This window comes from Falco cherrug, chromosome 5 (assembly GCF_023634085.1).
Source record: "Falco cherrug isolate bFalChe1 chromosome 5, bFalChe1.pri, whole genome shotgun sequence".
Classification (NCBI taxonomy): domain Eukaryota; kingdom Metazoa; phylum Chordata; class Aves; order Falconiformes; family Falconidae; genus Falco; species Falco cherrug.
The window spans coordinates 32,603,972-32,622,428 of NC_073701.1; the positions used below are offsets into that span (position 1 = coordinate 32,603,972).

Consider the following 18,457-nt stretch of genomic DNA (forward strand, 5'->3'; position numbering starts at 1 on the left):
GAGTAAGCAGGTTATATACACCCCACCTCACCTACGTACCCGTTGGCTCATTTCTATGCCTCTGCTTGACATCCCTCTGTGATCTTCATCTTGTTCTGTGCTCCTGATTCTTGTGATCTAAATGCTATCCTTTCAGTACAGAGCCTTTTATTTTTTATTGCGTATTTCATTTTCTTTAATGGGAATTCTTTTAAAAGACACTGTTGCCTTTACCTAAATGACTGAAGTGATAAGCTCCATTCATTAAACAGTTAACCTGGGGATCTGGCAATGGGAGGGAGTTGAATTTTGACAGATAGATGGCTCTCCTATTTATTTAAGTTTGAGAATAGATAAACAAATTGTTCTTGTGCTAATTACCAATTGTCTGTATGGACAGGCAGGCGCTATGCCCTAAAGATAGAACGGTGCTGCAGTCTCCATCTGTGGCAGCTCACTATAAATAACAAAATTAGTAATGAACGCTGATATGTTTTGCTATTCAGCTGCTTGTGTAAAGAAATGTCACAGGAGAGGGGAACAGTGAGTGCATTGTGTTCTCAAACAAACGTGTGTCACTTGTGGAGACCTTCTTCATGCAGAAAGCTGAAGAGTTCTCTTCAGACCACAGAAGGGCACACAGCTACAATAGATCACAGTCCTGGCAGGGACCAGCACCCACTGTTCAGAAGAGGCAAGACACTGCGATAGGTGGCCATCCTGAAGCTCCATAGTTAAGCATACGGCCAGGCACATGAGTTTGTGCTCTATTTCCCCTTTGATTCTCTAATCCCTTGTAAGAGCCTCAAACTTAATTTGCTGCTGGCATAAGTGAATCAAATGGAGGACCGCACCTGAGGCTTACTGAAGATAGGGCTATGGATGGACCATGCCAGGCCTTTAATGCTGGAAGATGGAAGATGACCTAGTAGTTAGGGTACTCACCTGCTCAGGCTCTGGGGAGACCTGGCTTGTTTCCCAGCTCTGCCATCCATGCCCCATGCACACTGTTTGAGCCAAAGCGCTTGCAAGCCTCTGAACCCTGTTTGTGAGGGGAGGCAGCAGCTGTTCCTACCACACAGGAAAAGCAAGCTGCATGCTGTGAGCCAGCCCGATGCCCCGGTGAGGGGGCTGAAGAAGTGTGCGGGACAGATAATGTTCTATCACCAGCTCAGAGCAGCCAGAGGCAGGAAGCAATGTTTCTGCCGCTCTGTGTACTCTACCTGTGGGTTTTGCTGAGGGAGCTGGGAGTGGGAAGCATCTGTTTTCCTGTGTATATGCAAAGTAAGTTTGGGATCCAATAAACAACTCAAGTTTACGGCTTGTCTGGAAGAAGCCACCAGCAGTGACAATGCTCTGCTCAAACCTCTCCCTTTCTCTTTGCTTCTTGGAAACATGAGCTCAGCTTTCTTGATAAGGCTTGGCCTCATCCTGCATAGGGGTGACCAGCTGGTGCCAGAGCATGCTGGAGTCACAAGCTGCCTGGTGGGGCCACGGAGTGTGGGGCTTAGGGTGGAGCAGATCCAGACTCTGAATGTGTGGCAGCCTTGCTGGGAAAGCTGCAGCTCCAGGGAAATGCTGGCACATGGTTTCCCAGGAATCTGCTTCTGCATTGAAACTCCACCAAATTTCCATGCATGTGAACTTGCCTTGTGGAGGAACCGATGAGAGAGAACAGCACATATGCTTAGCTGCCTTGTATAATGGGTTTATCTAGTGACAATGGAATGTCCTTAGTGCCTGCTGAAGTCAAGTGGAATCAAAACTTTTCAACAGTCTACAGGACTAAAGCAACCACATTCCACAACCGCGCAATAATGGAGCTAGGAAGCTCTTACTGAAGTGGTAGAAGTGGGCTGAACTCCACTGCAGTCAAGGGGGATTCTTCCAGCTTCCACCAGAGTCTTGCTGGGACTTGAGTCCCATTTCTCTTGCTAATAAGGTGGCCAGGCAGCTTACTTGCCAAGCACCCAGATGGATAGGGAGGACAAAAGAAGGAAGAATGTATTACACACATGACTATGAGGCAATTCGCACACATACATGGTGAGAAGTTCTGGGGATTCCACAGCTACCACGAGGGCAGACCCCTGAGCTGGATATTTGCACATACTTAGCCATAGATTTCCTGGGAAAGAAGATGCTTATAATCAAAGGATAGCACTGGAGTTTAATAAGAAAAACATGTTTTTACTGAAATAATGTGAAGAAATATGTCTCTGTCTTCCTATGTCTTTGTCTGTGTGTTGTAAGGGCTCTTTTTTTTAGAAAAACGGGGAAAAACACTTTGATGCTTTTAAAGTGTTCATGAGCTATTGGCAGGGCTGGTATAGATGATGTCTGCAGGTTTTGGCGTGGGACTGTAGCACTGCAACTAGCTCAGTGATCAGATGCAGCGTGTTAGTTCATATGCATAACAACCCTTCAAATTCAAATCCTACAAATGTATTCCCAGATGCTGTCACACAAAAGCCTTGAGATGGCAAGCTTTATATATATGTCTAGAACTGTCTTCTATATATGAAGATGTCTGTTTAGAGTCAAGCAGGAGTTTGAATCCTGAACCAGAAACTCAGCAAAGCCATCTTTAGTAGGAGTGAAGGGAGAGTCATGAATTTATTTCCAATTTGCAACACTGGTGGCCCAAAGTATGTCATTCTAGACCCTGTTTTAAGAGCTCTGCTCTGTGTGTAGTGTTACTGCAAAGATCACTTTGCAGTTAATCAGTATTTTGACACTGGTGTGTAAAAGTGGCTGGTATGCATACATTATCCTTTATTTGAAAACACATGGCTGTAAACTATGACACTTTCCCTTTACCCTCTGCCTACCCTTTCCAGCAAATAATGAGGTTTTCAATACTCCTTGTAAATACACGAAAATTTTCTCTGTTGCTGGTGGAGCAGTAGAACCGAGTTGGATCTGAATTGATCTGAAGGGAAGAATCTTAAATGAAACCTGATCTATCCCATAAATACAATGCTTTCCACTCTTTTGTTTCATGGGCCTTCAGGAGAGATACTAATCTTAGGTCTGTGGTTTTGTGTGTTGTCCTGTAGTCCATAAACAACGCAGAATGTCTCCTTTGATTTCTTTCTGCCACGTTTAGTTCTGTTCAATAGTTCACATTATCCATCTCATCCCATATGATGCGCTTAGTTTCCAGTATTATTCTTTCTTCTGCAAAGCCTTTCCAGGTAATGCTGGAATGACTAGTCCAGGGTGCATGGATAATATTAGGAAGAATCTGGGAAGGTGGGAGATAGACTTCAAAACTTTGGTCTCTTGGCACCAGCATTGCATTACCATAGTGTCTAGTGTTTTCAATGAGGCCAGAAGCCCTCATAGCACAAGGTACTGTTATTTTTGCTTCATCCTTCTCCCAGAAGAAATATTTCAAATTTTTCAAGCTTTTATATTCTAAACCTGACCTTTCTGTTTATTTAGCTGCCTTTACTTGTATGATGACAAAGTCTGTTCTGGGTGGGTACCTAATGGATTATGGGAATGTTGCTCATGCAGTGGAAAGCGAAATGTTGAAAGTAATGTGTGTGGTACTTCTCTGGTGTCAATTAAGCTGTAGGAGCAGTGAATATATATAATTTCCTGTAAAAGCAAGCAAGCTGATTCAAATCGACAGGAAAGTAATGATGTCATGGCATGATGTCATTGTGTTTATGCAACTATCTTATTGAAATTCTGAGCTGAAGATCAGCACTGGTTGCATGCCAGCTTTGCCAGGCATGGCAAAGTCAGGGCTGTATAGTGAAATACAGAGGAGATGCAGTATTGCTCCCTATTATTCACTTACTCACCCTCAAGTCGGCGCAATCGCCAACTGCATGGAGCATGGCTCATTCAGTGGATTAATACTGTGGCCCCTTGGAGGTTTGTGGTGGCCAATAACTATGACAGACAAGTCCTTCCCCTCTGCTGTTTATCAGATCAGAAATAGTGTAAGAAACAACAAGCAATGATGGGAGAGCATGTTGAACAATAAGAGGTGCCAGCATTAACAACTGTGCTCTATTAAAGACACATGATATAGATTCCTTTAAAACACACACATGTGTATTCATTACTGTATTATAATTACAACACAACAAAGAAAAAATCATTAGCTAGGGAAAGATGGCCTATGCTTCCAAGCCAGCTGAAGTAAATCCTGAGGAGGAGAAGGTATCCTCAAGGGTCTCTGGAGGAAGGAGGAGGCAGGTTTATGATGAGAAAAGTGATAAGATACTTGTGACAGGAGAAGTTCAGTAACAGCTGGATCAAGACAGCATTGTACAAGATAGGACGTGAAGCAGTGTGGTGACTGATAGATGGGATGGCAGCTGGGATACAACAGTGCTCCTTCTAGCAAAAGAGAAGATGGTATATCCTTTTAGGATGGGTTAAGTTTTACAGAGCTTTACTGACCTGAGGTGATAAAATTAGTGCTGTGGACGAGGTGGATGATTTAGTCCATGGTAGTTTTAGTAGCCTGTAAGGGATGCTTGTAAAATCAAATGGGACTGAACTAGCACACTTGATGCAAAGCACTGTGGGGGTAAAGGTCGAAGTTTTAGCAAGCAAACAAGTTTTGGAGGTGGCAAAAAGAAGAGGCAAGAATGAGGCTGCTGATTACAAGGTTTTGTGGGAGAGAAAACATTCAGTAATTTGAAGAGGACCTCACTGCTTCAGGCCTGGGTATTTGTGAGAGCAGTGGGAGGGCCAGGAATGAGTGTGAAGCAAAGGATTAGATTTAAGATGCTTTAGATGGATGGACTTTAATTTCTCTTAGTACTAGAGCCGAGACCTCCAGCTTCAAATAGGAATGAACATAATTAATAACTAGGTGGAGATACTGCATAAACGAATTTGTGCTACTAACTGAAGCCAGCAGTGCCTTAGGGCATGAAGATCCTTCAGGGTGGTAAAAAGTTATCCTTTGATTCTATTATTCCTTTTAAAAAGCACAACACACACAGGGAAAAAAAAAACCAACAACAAAAACACCAAACCACCAACAACATGGCTTACTCTCCATATCCTTGAGTAAACAAACCACAAACCAATGTTTCAGGGCTCCTAACACTTGCTGTGGTTAGAACAGGTCATGGAAGTCAGTGGAAAGGGTTAAGCATGAAATGGAACTTTTTGTCATTAATCCCACCTCTAATGTTATTTAACTTCTCCTTTATTTGAGACAGGATGCTTTTGGGTTCCCAGTAGTCCCCCTCAGCATTTGGAGGCTAAGAGTGTGAGCATTTGATATTATTCTCATTCCCTTGGAGCTTCAAGTGTGAGGATTATATGAACATATCCAGACAAGCAGATGCTCAGCAACAAATAATATAGTATGTGTGTGCTTGTGCTTGCATTCACACACATATCTAGCAGTCCTGGTCAATGAATCCCTATCACCATATGTTAAAATGCAGGCAAGTTTTTTAAAGCTTGTTACAAGTACACAGAAAAGTTTAATTTCTTAATGTATGGTGTTCACTTAGCCAGTATTTTGCAGTGTTGCCTTTAGGGAAGCCTCTTGTCTTTCCTTGTTTGCTAGGAAGAGTGAATACATTCCCCCAACTCCTCATGTTGAAAAACTGTTTAAATATTTTTTGTGGGATGCTGTGGAAGAGAAGAAGCTTCTGAGTTTCCTCCTCCTGACCTGAGTTTGGTATCTTTTGTGTCTTTCTCTAATGAGAAAATTCCGATCCCCATGTAAACACATTGCAAAGGGAGAGATGGTGAACATCAGTTGTTGACAGGGTGGGAAACTCTCTAGGAGTTTTCTTTTGATGGGTTACTCTTGGAAAAACTGTAGCACTGAAGCTGTGGTAGAAGATACAGGAAAAAGACAGAGGGGGAAAATAAATGCTTTATGAAGTTATGCTGCAGTCTTCAAAGCCATCTCTCTTCCAAGAACCACTAAGGTTCACAAGACAAGGGGCTGACAGTTTTCTCTTCACTCAGAAAGCTTGGCTGTCCCTTTCTTGGGGCTAACTGAGTTCTGAGAAGGGTATCTTTGGAGAGAACAAAACTTCCCTGCACTTCACAGTGGAAAACAGCCTTCAGCAACACAGGGTAGGAATAATTAGGTCTCACTGAAGCTGATAATTTCCCTGTGTACTGCTGGTCTCTAACTGCACCATGCAGTCTGCTGCAGGTGCTTTCCTGTCTTCAAAGGGCAAAGTGAACATGATTCTCACCCCAGCTTTTATACAAAGTAAAGCTGCATGCCCTGACCGCAAAGCTTGGGAGAATCATACATGACTCTGAGCACTTGGTCATGATTTCGCAACCTTCTGTAGCGTATTTGAAAGTGGTCTAATTATGTCAATGTAAAATGAGAAGCAGGTCCTGGGCTTATTAATATATTCATTAAGAAATATTCTGCCTGACACAGAAATGGCTGTGATGTTGTATTGTAAGTCTCATGCTGTTGTAACTGTGCCAATGACCCTGCGCCATGCCAGACGCTGGTAGGAAGATGGCTACAAGCAATGAGCCATGGATGCTGCCTGGTACAGGGAATGGGATACCATGGTCCACGGGAACATTTGAAATTCCCTCTGAGCTCCTGAAAGCTGTGGGTAATGGATCACCACCTCCTTCCTTCTTGCCATTCTTCAGCACTCAGAGCCATAGAAATAACAGCACAGAGAACCAGGCAGTCACAGTTGGCCTTTTTTTAAAAATATCTGTTTTATTTTTATACCTCTTCAAAAGCACAGTAGTAATCTTGATTAATGCCCCAGAGCATAAGGGACTTATGACATAAAGAAGAGCGAGGAACATGGGAAGTGTTACCCTGCAGCTGGCATCTTAGGCTATGTCTATACTAGTAAATAGAGCAATGACATAGCAAGGACAATGGCTCTAACCATTGCCTATACTGTTAAACTGTTAGATTGATCTCTGGTATACTGTGGCTCAAACCAAATAGCTTCTCCCAAACAATTCCTAAGCACAACATGGAAACCAGCATAAGTCTGCAGCCATACGCCATAGCATGCTCTGGAGGCTAAGAGAATTTGATAACTTGGCTGGGGTAGAACAATGCCAGAGTTTCCAGAGAACGGGCCTCCTAGGAAGAAAATTAACTCTACCCCAGCCGAAAAAAGGACGGCCTGGCACTGTATGGTTTACTGCTGTTAATGTGGCCTCAGTTTGTCTCACAAGGTTGAGAAGGAGAGTACTTTTATCTCACTTTATGCCCTATCTTTTTTTTTCATTTCAGTTGCACAGATGAATGGTCTATCATATGCAGCCATACGTCATACCATTTCTATACGATAATTTCCACTGACTACCTTTTTCAGAGCAGATTCATAGTGGATGCATTTTTTACCTACAGCCACAGATATTTACACCACATTTCTTTTGTCCGCTGACCTGGAAACTCAGGTATTACCTCAGATGAGAAATGTTTATGCTATGGGCCCAGTTTGTCTTGTTTTACAGCCAAATCTTATTTTTAGCATTTTCAGCCCTTAGGCTCATGCAGGAATTCAAATACTTCACTAATGTGGCTGGCAGTGAGATACACATCCCCTACTTTTTGAGCTCTGGGACATAAATGTGGGCAGTAAGTGTCTCCAAAGCCCTGTTCCATGGACCTACCTCCATGGTAGTTCCATGTAGTTTCTCAACTCCTAGTAGTAAGCACATGTAGTTGAACACTGGCAGCAGCTCCTCTGAACCCTGAATGTTCTAGCATCTTTAGTAGGTACTTAGAGCAGGTGGGGGTCAAGTATGAGCCTTGTTCTTCCTACATCCTTGTTCTTGTGCCTCACAGTTTCAAGTTTCTTTCTCTGGATAAAAATCTTCTGTTTACCCAGACTAATTTTTGACTTATGTCAGAGACACTGAGGACATGAAAGGCAGCCATTGTATCCTGTGATTGAATTAGCTCTGTGTCTTTTGAGATTTCTCAGGAACTTTCAAATTACATGTTTTTGGGAGAAGCCAAAAACTGTAGGAAAGGCTCTATTTTACCATCTTTCCAAAGTCAACAGTTGCTTGGGGAAGAAAATGAAGTCCCGAAGTGCAAACTTCATACTTTCAAAGCTGGAAGTGTCATGTTTCAATGTTTCTGTGAATGAGCAACTAATTAACTTTTTTTTTTTTTTTTTTTTTTTTAATCCAAAGGGGAAATGAAATGCTTTCAAACTGTAAAAGGGAATTTTTTCTGACATGCATTTTATTTCTCTATGTTTCATTCTTGAGGCTTTCTGAGATTTTGACTTCGGGTTGGGGAAATAATCTGAATGAAACCTCGAAACCTCTCCAGAGCTGAGAGAACTTTTTCCTAACTAGGCTTTAAGGGCATGAGCCCATCATGGCACCACATGAGTATTTGTCTCCCTCTTGTGGCTTATTCCATGCGATAAGGTACGATCCTGCTCCACCTGTTTGCTAAAGCCATTAGAGTGTCCAATGAAGTGGAAGAAACGTATTCAGTGGGTGTCCTGTGTGACTGTTACACACAAACTCTGCCTGCGACCGGTGCTGGGTGACAACCTGGTTTGCCATTAGGAGTCAAAACCAGCAGGGGAGTCGAGCAGGCTCCACACAGGACGTAGGCAGAGTTATTTTCAGCTGGGTCTGGCTTCTGTTTACATCTTTTCCAGCTGTAGCGAGAAAGGGCTTCCTGAAGTGAACACATTCAGAGGAAGACAGAAGAAACCACTGTGTGGATCAGCCTTTTTCACTTCGCAACCACCACCTTGGTCAGTGGCATTTTTTCCCCTGCTGAGCACACACATTGATGTACTGCAGGCTGCAGCAGCCAGGAATGGCAAGCAGCAGGAAGCAGAGAAATTCCTTTTGGAGTAACACACAGACCCTCTTCTTTAGCTTAGGCAAGCCTGGAGCGGCAGAGGATGCTGTGGTCTCTGTGAGCCCACTCCCTCTGTTTTGTCTAGAGAGAAAGGGTTCACCCTTTACTGGAAAAAGAGGTGGAGACCTGAGCTGATTTCATCTGTGAGGCAATATCTCCATTTCTCTGGGATAAATGTGAGTGAGCTGGTCCACACCCAGTACAGGAAGGTATTTGTTTCTTTCCCAGGCACATTTCTGAGGCTGTCATGGGATCCAGGTAGGATTTTGGAATGTGGACAGAAACCTGCATGGAGGTAAATGGGCACGTGTCTGAAAGAAGAGCATTTGGCTCACCAGGGGAGATCATGCATGGTGCTCTGGCTGGAGGCAGTACCAGGCACGGGGTGAGGCAAGAGGAGCAGAGGCACTCCTGTCTCTGCTACCTGTTGTCACAGAATGCGCTGTCCTTCCATTGCTGCCCGAGCATCATGCTCACTCACAGGCAAAGTCTGAACCTAGTCTGGAAGGACAGGTATTTGTTTCCTTATTACAGTTCTACCTCTTTTATATTACAGTTCTACCTCTTTCATTCCCATCAGATCCCATGCCATTAAATTATTTTCCAAAACTGGTTGCTGAAGTCTTTTAGAGTGGTCCTGGCTTTATTTCTCATGGAGGTAGTGCCAGCACGTCAGAAACGCAGCAACTGAACTCTGCTGAGCTGCTGTGTTGCACAAACTGTTGCTATCAAAATATGTAAACCAAACTTCAGGGGAGTGGGAGCTTCTTTCAAACAACAGCAAAAAAAATATCTTTGCACTGACAGAAAAAATGTTCACTTTCTCAAAGAAGCTAAATCATACCTTAATCTGTTTAGAACTGCTCAAAACCTGTAAGATAAAACTTAGTCTCAAGTGGAAGAAGCCAAATGGGCTTTTCACTTTTTCTTGGTTTTGTCTCTTAAATTCTGGAATCAAAGGAAGTTATGTATACACTTATCCTTGTGGGCTTCTCAGCTGATGGGTTTTCACCCATCAGTTGTGGGTGGGACAATGAAGAAAATGTCCAAAACTTCCCATGCAGAGGTGGCTCAGCTAATTCTATGCTCAGAGAATAGCAAGTGTCTGGGCTGTACATCTGTGCACTTTTGGACTTCAGTGGCAAGAATCTCATACCGGTCTTTGAGGACAGAATACTACTTCATATGCATTTTGTAGACAGCCCTAATTAGCTAAATCAGTTTGTCTGCATCATAAATGTAAAGCAGTGCACACTGGATTTGTCTCTAATTGTGGCATTGCTGTGGTGATGGGTTGCAGACTTTTTTTTTTTTTAACTTTCTCATTAGTACTTAGCTTTAGGCATTTGTGAGAAACCACAGCCTCCAAAAGCTCCCACTCCTGTCCTCTTAATTTTGACTCACAAGGTTTTAATGGATGAACAGAAAGCAAAGAAAGCCTTTGGTTCTCATACCATTCAGCAAACCTCCGGCTGGCACTGGCATTGTTTGGGAACCCTTGTGGGGATGAAAGCAAACTCTGTACAGATGTGGCCTCTTCTGAGACCGCTCTTTGAGGCCTGTTGATTCTCAGAACAAAAAGCACGTGAGGAGGGTGACTGGCAGGGGATTTCCATGGAGCGCTCTAAGTGAAGTTATTTTAAACTGATCCTGCACCACACAGGGCTAGCGATAGTCCTTGGTGGGAGGGGTTCCCAAAAGCATGAATGCTGCTGTGACCCTTTGTACACAGTGAATTTTTCTGTACCCTCAGTGGAACCAGAGGTGGCACGTCTGCTCCACACAGTGGGACACTGTGTGGAGATCCTCTGGGCTGATAGGCTCATGAAGCACATCATGATGCAGACTCACCAGTTTGGAGCTGGGAAATGTAGAGCTGGATTATGTGGCAAAAAAGCTTATGCAGGGACAGCTTGGGTGTTTCTGTTCCCAGACCTTTCTAGGGAGGGAGAGGGGGGTTAGCATACATGGGTCTGGCCACTGTGTGGTTTTGGACCTTGGTCTCCACCTGTGAGAAGTTAATGGGGTGAAGCCATCTGGTTGGGTATCTCTGTTTCTGCCATGAAGACACGTTTGTGGAACATTTACGACAAATCCTGTCCTTTCTTCCTAAATCCTCACGTAGGGAGTTTATGAGGCATGATATGCAAACCCTGCCCCATGAAAGGATTAACCAGCCCTCAGAAACTGGGAGTGGTAACTGGGGTCCCTCCTGAAACAAATCCCACTATGAGTACGGCTGCTGATTAAATTGAGGTTTTAGATGGTAAAACTGTAACTGGGGCAGGAAATTTGATTACATCCATCAATCCAGACATCTGACTTCATGCTGCTAAAGCTGTCCTGAACTCATCACTATGACAGTATGACAACTTACATGTAAAGACTGAAGCCCTGGCCATGCTGAAAGCAATGGGAGTTAGCTCATTCATTTCAATGAGGCTATGGTTTCTTTTGCAATATCTGGTAAAGCATGTTTATCTCAGATTCCTCTCCCACCCTGAGGTATTTTCACTGTTTTATTGCTTGATGATGTAACTTCTAAGCAATCCTGTGAGGATGGCCTTTTGTGCCCAGAGTTGAGGCTGACTGAGAGTAGGAGGGCAGCTGAGAGGCTGTGTGGTCAGTCACCCAGCTTATGATGCAAGGTCCCAAGGCGACATGGACCAAAGCCACCTTGAGGTGTCCCTATGGCAGGGAGAAGAAGCAAGCTCCTCTGGGAGCTTGGAGCAGTGCTAGGAAAGCTTGTAGAGAGAGGAAGCGGCTGATCCCTTCCCTCTTCTCTCTTCCTGCACATCTGTAAGGACTCAGATGAGACCATTAAGAAAAGGCTGGGACTCTTCCCTCTAGGATGGCACATCTCTGTACCACACCAGTGCTGTCCTGGGATCATGGGTCTCATTTGCCCCAAAGTTTCCAGGTTGCCAAGGTAGTGCTAGGAGACAAATAATTTCTATATGTGATTTCATTCTTTTATGCCATAAGCTAATTGCTTCCTTGCACCACAATATGTTCCAGCTGTTGGTCTTTATCTGTTTCTGGGTTTCTTCTGTCACTCTGGTGCATGGGTAATTTAGAAATCGTTCCCACATTTCCTCTTTTACTTCAAAAGGAACAAGAGAACAAAAACACTCACAGGCAAAATCTGATTGCTCCTTACTATATTTCTCCAAGTAAGAGGCTCCAAGATCAAATTCCCTAAAATAATCCCTATCAAAAGGGTTACTTTTTGCATTTGTTGATGCAGAGCAGAGCTTCTTCCTTGGTAACACTGCACACGTAGAAGCCCAGACAGAACTGGTACAAACTAAGCCGTGCAGTATACAACAAACCCAGCTTTAATCTTTCATGTGGTGAGACTATTTGTCCAAGCTTACAAAGACTGCCCTGGCTTGGGAGTGAGGGAGAATGAGGACCCTTTACTTTGTAGAATTTTATGTGATCCTTTTGTGTCTCCATCAATAGATGACAATAATTATATTAAATTCACTTCCTCAGATCCACCAGGCTGTTTTAAGAGGTGGTTAGCTGGTACACAAGACTAGATAGACAGCCAGAGATGAGATTTTCAGAGCTGCAAACAACCCGTGCAAGAGGTGGATTAAACTGGTCCTTCTCCAAACACAGCCTCAAAACATTTCCCAACATTCAAGAGCAAGATTACAATTAATGCACTTTCAAGATACAAAGTACCATATCAGTTTTAATTATTTTCAACTGAAAATGTGTTATGAAGGGAAGAAAAGAGGTAGAAGGAGTTGTCTGGAGAGGTGGGTGAACTTGGCAGTGAGATTCAAAGCTGACCTTTTCAAGGAATTAATCACTGGCTAAGCTAACATCTGTCCTGTAAATTTAATAGAGGACAGACTACTGAATTTATGGAAAGGGTGAGGGAGAATTTTTAAGTGAATCAGGAGGAAGAAATGAAAACGGAAATGGCTGCATGGGATAGGTGTGATTGCAAGTGAGCTGGATAAACAGGGTGAAGCAGAGCATGTTTGCTTTAATTCAGTGTGAGTGTTACGGGAGGCAGATGCCCATGGACACCCTGATCCTTGGTTCCTGCTGCTCTCCTCTGCTTACAGCTTACTGATGTGAAACGGAGACGTGAAGAATTAAATACCCAGGTGCAAACTGAACCAGCTCTGAACTTCAGTGACCTCTATTTCAGGCTCGTTAATCTGATCTCTTTTGGGAGTGTCAGGTGGTGGTCAGAAATTTTCTCCCAAGGGAGACCAAAAGAGGTCTATTGCATGATCATGTTGTTCATGAGCGGGGTGAGTTGCATCATGCAGCTTACAATGCTGTTGGGCAAATGTACCCAGAAATGAGCAGGGCAGATGTAAACTGTGCATGGAATTTTTGTAGCGAAAGGGGTTTATAATGACTCCAGATGACATTTGTCATCTGTGCTCTCAGTAGCACCTCAGTGCTACTGCTATCCTTGCCAATTCCTCTCTGTGAACATGCTCAGACAAGCCAGTGGACAACAAGTACTTTGTCCCGTTGGGTCATGCTTGGGGCATGGGCCTTGCTGCCAGCTTGGCTGTGGGAAGTATGTCATCCAGTGGAAGTCCATTTGGAATATGGGGCCCCAAACTGGCACGTGTGCTGGCAGCAGTGCAAGGCTGGGACTCTTCCTCTTCTGTGACATGACAGGCCAAGCCCTGCTGGCCAGGCAAAGTACTGGCACACAGAGCTCACATAGTGAACCTCATGTTAGATCTGTCTCAGGGACATTTGCAAGGGATGGTGCAATGTATGTCAAGTGAAGAAAGGAGTTTTAGGCTGATAGAAGTGAGCCTACATTGGGACTTTGTGCAGGTAGAAAAATTGTAGGGCTGACCTGGGCTTTACACTGCTCTGGGGCAGACACGGGCAGCAGGAAGGGAGGAAGCCCCACAGATACCATGGTCTTTTATAATGAGAGGCTTATACTGACCGTAGATGACATTGAAAAGCCCCCTGTCTGAGTGCTGTCAGGTAATAAAGTGACAGCATAAGTCCATCATGCGTTAGCTTCTGATCACCCTCCTGACTGCAAAGCTTGAGTTCCCAGATTTGGAGAAATAAGGGCTTAGCTATAGGGTTCAATATAGCTGACTGATCTGAGAAAATGATTCAGCTAAACCCAGCACTGACTAAAACCAGAGGGCACCTCCTCTGTGCTGCTCCAGGGCTTCCAGCTTAGGGCTGAGGTCTTCAGTGTACCAAGCACTGGACAAAACCATAAGGCGAGCATCCAGGCAAAATATGACTGGTGAATAAACAGCAGATGTGTAGCGGGAAGATGGTCAGCACAAATTGAGTATACGTCAAGTTGTGATAGAAAATCATCTAAGTAGTTAACCAGGCTAATCAGGGGTAGATCCTGCTAGCCTGGTGCAACCGATTCTGAGACTGATTATTTGACAGATGGAGATGTGAGAAACTGTCACAGCAAAGCAGGTCCTTCAGCCATTCACACGATGCTGAGTTTTCCCAGGAATGCTGGCCAAGTCTGCTTAAGCCAGAGTTTCTGTCTTACCTAACCCACAGGCCTGGACCTGATCTGTAGTAAAAATCCTGATGAGATTTCACACACTCCTTAGCTTAGATGAAGTTTAAGGATGCAATGAAAGAACGAAGTCCTTCTTGAAAATGAGTTCTTGACTTCCAGAATAGAAGCCCAGGGTTTGGAAACCTGAGATCAACATATTTCCACTGATGAAAACTCAGTTTTGAGCATGATCCGACAGAGCTCTGACTTACTGCCTGTCTGGGTGTGGTGGAAAGTATATTTGTTTGCAAATCTGTGTATTGGGAAGGACTTGCAGAGGTGCTTTTTCTTGGAGACAAGATGACCTATTATCTGTACATACAATGATAAATTAAACTTAGAGTATACTATGCTGAATGCTGTGCAAAATATACTCTGCTTCAAGCATACAGTCAACACAAACAAGACAACGGAGAATTATCTTCATTTTGGGATTGAAGAACTGAAACACTGGGAGATTAAGTGACTTGCCATGAATCAAACAGGCAATCTGTGGCAGAGCCAAGAATAAAATCCAGATCCCACTGAAGCAACCTAACCAGGAACATCCTTCCCATTGAATAGTTTAATTAACATAAATTAAGCAGCAAGTTGACTCAACATGTTTTTAATTTTACATGTGTACTTCAGAGAACACAATAATTGCATTTTATAATCTAAAAATAAACAAACACATGTCTGTCAGAAAAACAACAGGCGCACAGGAAAAACAGTTCATCCCTTTATTATATCTGGTGTGAAGTCCTTCGTTAGGACTAAAATTGTTTTGTGAAGTGAAGGAAGGAGGCAAAGAACTCTCTCCTTCTGTGCTAGTTTATTAGAATTAAAAATAACCCTTCTTTTAGCTCTATGCTGTCTGAGTGCCAGGGCTGTCTGTAAAGAGAAGAGCCAAACGATGGATTCTTTAATCACACATCCTGCCAAATCCACCACATCTTCAGTCAGCTCAGTGATGTTCAGCGGGCAAGAGGCAGAGCTGAGAAGCACCTAATATGTGCATTTGAGATGGTCCAAAGATGGAAGGAGTCTGGAAAGCACCTGAGCCCTCTCACGCGCTGAAGGGAAGATGGGAGTGAAAGAGATACAATAGCAAATCCCAGTCAAGGGGAAGATGTCTTTTAAGCTCAAGAACAAATCTGTCTAGTCTTTGAAGTTGGCTACGCCAGGCTTCATTCCCAGACAGCAGGGTGAGCATTCCTCTCTAAAATTAAGTCCCTGGCAATTGCTCCCCCCAGGAATAGGCATGTAGTGAGTGTAAGAAAGCTACACATGAGTGACAATAGGATTTAAAGAGCAAGAGAGACAGAGGAACTGATTTAGACCTCATGGGAACATTCACGAAGCCTTTTCTACATGCAAAACACTTGCATTGAATTAAGCTAAATCAATATAAGCCATCTGGAAACTGATCAATAGGGATGGCGTTCACAGGCAAACAGATTATTTTGCAGGGGCTGCATACCAGCCAAGGGCCACGTAGCCCTGGTCAGCACAGATTCATGGGGAAGGTCAAAAGTCAACAGCAATTGTGGTAACCACTCTTGCAACACATGATGCAAGCACAGCTGCATGTCTGCACACTACACCCCTCACAAATCACAGTAACATCACCATCCCTGACAACAGAGTACTCACCCTGAGGTAACTACCCCTGTGGATGAGAATATATGAGCTGGAGCTCAGTGCTGTGCTAGGAGGCTTGTGTAGTTAGCCTAGAGCACATGCTGAACAACCACAGCTCTGCCCTGTGCATGTTTTGTATGTAGATCAGATTTTACTATCTTGGGGTCTCTTCTGCAACTCTTTTCCCACAGTTAAAGTGAAACTAGAAAATTTGGCAGACTCCTGGCTTTTGTCTACAGAGTTGAAAAGGCACAACACTCTCTTCCTGTGACATTGCTACCAGCATGACACAACCCCTGCTTTGATTTTCACTGGGGCGATTTTATGCATGTTTTTGTCTGTGAGGAGTATCAGGGAAATGTCAATAATATTTCATGCACCCAGCGTTATGTCTAAGATTGCACTTTGAGGCAGAAACTTGGTAAACTGGAACCTGGTGGCTGCATCCTGGCAGCCACTGCATCCCTTCCAGGAGAAACTGGTCCTGTTGCACTCTGCTTTTCTTCCATGATCAAAGCTTGAAGACCTTTATAAGGTCTAGATAGATCCCACTCCTGTACCCAGGTTTATGTTACTCCCTGCTGAAGAGCTGCGAATGAGAGACTGAACAAAGCAGGCCTCTGTCACACTCCTTCAATGAGATACTTCTCACCTAACATTAGACACCTATGAATCTCATTTTTACCTCTGCAGCAGCCAGTCTGGACAATCTTTAAAATCAGTGGAGAGAAATATGAAGTTTTGGTGCCTCACTTTTCTAAACTATTTGAGACACGTACCTCAGGCTGACAACAGCTGCTCCCCAGCAACATCTGTATTTCTTCCCACTGACGATAAAGGCAGCGCTGGTGACCAGGTCAAATATACACACCTGCATAATACACATCTACAGGATGCATGTCTGCATTTGGTTAGGTGGATCCTAGCTCTTGAATTAAATTGATTTTGAGCAGTGCCCTGGTGCCCATAGGTAAAAAAAGCAAAGAAAATGCTCTGACTGGAAGAGTGAAGTCACTGAAACCCTCACCGTACAGAACCTGATGCTCTCTGTGAGTATGGAGGGTAGGTGGAGAAAGTTTAGACAGGGCTTTGTTGTCTATCAGCACATAGTGGGGTGGAAAGGAAGCCTGGTTTGCCCTAAGGTGCTGGGCAGTGCTCTGCGGTGATTGTGCTTGGAGTGTGGACATCCTGTGTCCTTCTGGCCTCCACTGCTAGTATGTGGCCCTCAGTGATTGTGGGAAATGATGCTAAGTGACTCTTCAGCTGAATGCTTCTACAACAGAGGTGGCTTTATTTTTGACAATAGCTAGTGCTGAAGTACTGGATGCTTCTAATAGTTTTGAATTAAGCTTGACATATGAGGCTCACCAGGATGCTATATTACAGGAATTTGAAGAATACTGGCTTTCACATAAAAATGAAACATGTGAACCATATGTTATTAAACAGTACAATAGCTGGGCAAAAATGCAGCAGAGTTTGGTGTTGTCAGGGGGCTGAAGAGTCAAGCTCCTTGATTTTCAGGAGCTGAGTCTCTAGGAAGAGAGAAAACATGTCTGGAACCTGAGAAAAAGCAGTCAGAATCTCCTGGATTTATTTTTGGGAAATGGCAATAAAATTTGTCAGCCAAAGGAAGTTACCTAATTCAGACTAAAACCTACCTAAGACAGGGAGTGCTATCATGCTGCAGAGGATGTAGGCTGTTACAAGACAAGAGACTGGCAGCAGTATGGTACATTGAGCATGGAGCTGTTGTCCTCAGAAAGCAGCACATAGATCTACAAACGACACAAGTCAGGACAATGGCTGGTATTTGGAAAAACCTTCAAGAAACACAGTAATTTCCTACTTTCCAAGAGATTCTCCAGCATGGACAAAGAGGACAATAGCACCATGTCCTCAGATTACTCTTCATGGGACTGGTGTGCAGTGCTGCAGAGGATTAAAGCACTATCATCTCAAAAGCAGATGAAATGCCTGTGCCTTGAACAAGGATATTGGTGCAAGCTGACGTGTTGCCAGGAATGGGCATGTTATCGTGGAAAGCAAAACCATATGCAACTGACCATAAATAGGTGAAGCTCAGGGCTTACTGTGGTGAGCTAATTGCTGTTAGAGTTGTGACTAAACTCACAGGCAATTAACAAATTGGAAGAAGTACAATTTATAATCACACCAAGGGAAAAAAATTATCCACGAATGAAAACATGACACTCCCTTCATCTCATTAGAGATGTAACTCACCAAAGAGGCAGAAGATCAAAACAATTGAAAAAGAGTTTAGGATATCTTCCAGGGGAAAGGGAACCTGTTAAGGCTTGTCATATATATACTGAAAGCACAGGCCGGTCAAGTAAAAACTCCCATGGCATGGGAAGAGTTGGTCAGCTGATGCAGTCTGGCATAAATTCCTTTATTTCAGAGAAATGGGGTATTTATTTCAGAGGGAGCCTTAGCAGATCACTCATAAAGGTGATCATATCCAT

At 43.7% G+C, this 18,457-nt stretch overlaps 1 protein-coding gene across 2 annotated transcripts in view; it reads right to left on the reverse strand.

The window, feature by feature from the left end:
• SYN3 (synapsin III) overlaps window positions 1–18,457 on the reverse strand; it is a 201,250-nt gene that overhangs the window by 34,973 nt on the left and 147,820 nt on the right. The window lies entirely within an intron of this gene.